This window comes from Schistocerca serialis, chromosome 8 (assembly GCF_023864345.2).
Source record: "Schistocerca serialis cubense isolate TAMUIC-IGC-003099 chromosome 8, iqSchSeri2.2, whole genome shotgun sequence".
NCBI classification, from domain to species: Eukaryota; Metazoa; Arthropoda; class Insecta; order Orthoptera; family Acrididae; genus Schistocerca; species Schistocerca serialis.
In genome coordinates, this window is record NC_064645.1 from 475297581 (window position 1) to 475298576 (window position 996).

Sequence of the window (996 nt, forward strand, 5' to 3'; positions counted from 1 at the left end):
AAGTGATGTCTGGGGGAAGAATCCAGATGGATCATGTGGTGAGACACGCACCAAGGTCATGACCCTCATGTTGTACGGCATGCTCTGCAACATTATGTTGTGTATTGCCTGTATACACCCTCTGCCTATGCCCATTCATTCTGACTGATAATTGGGTGGTAGTCATGTCGATGTAAAAGGCTGAACCGTATTTACGTAACAGCTGGTATATGACGTTTGACGTTTCACAGGTGGCTTTCTCTTTGATAGTATATGTTTTTCCAGTTACAGGGCTGGAACAGGTGGTGGTAGGAGGGTGCATAGGGCAAGTCTTGCAGCGGGGACGGTCACAGGGGTAGGAGCCATATGATAGGAAGATGGGCGCAGAGGGAGCATAGGGTCTGACAAAGATATTGCGGAGATTGGGAGGACGACGAAAAGCTATTGTAGGTGTGGTGAGCAAAATCTCAAGTAGTATGGATCTCATTTCAGGGCATGATTTTAGGAAGTCATGGCCTTGTCGAAGTAGCTGATTGATACATTCAAGACCAGGATAATACTGGGTGAGAAGTGGCGTGCTCCGGCGTCAGCAGTACGGTGAATGGATGTGATGGCCTGGGAAATGTGCTATTGAACTGGGCTGAAACTTCCTGGCAGATTAAAACTGTGTGCCGGACCGAGACTCGAACTCGGGACCTTTGCCTTTCGCGGGCAAATGCTCTACCAACTGAGCTACCCAAGCACGACTCATGACCCGTCCTCACAGCTTTAATTCCTCCAGTACCTCATCTCTTGCCTTCCAAACTTCACAGAAGCTCTCCTGCATACCTTGCAGAACTAGGCTGTTGGGATAAGTACGTCCAGTGAAGGCTGAAGTGCGAGTGGTGGTGTATTGCTGAAAAGAGTCTGCATCCGAACAAATATGTTTGCCTCGAATGCCAAGACTGCATGGGAGGGAACGTGTGACATTGAAAGCAACACATCACCACTCTCACTTCAGCCGCCACTGGACGTATT

At 48.9% G+C, this 996-nt stretch overlaps 1 non-coding gene across 1 annotated transcript; it reads right to left on the reverse strand.

Annotated features, from left to right (window-relative positions):
- Positions 1 to 647: 647 nt before the first annotated feature.
- Trnas-cga (transfer RNA serine (anticodon CGA)) lies at positions 648 to 722 on the reverse strand. The gene has a single exon. It is a non-coding gene; the product is annotated as a tRNA-Ser (tRNA).
- Between the last annotated feature and the right edge of the window lie 274 nt (positions 723 to 996).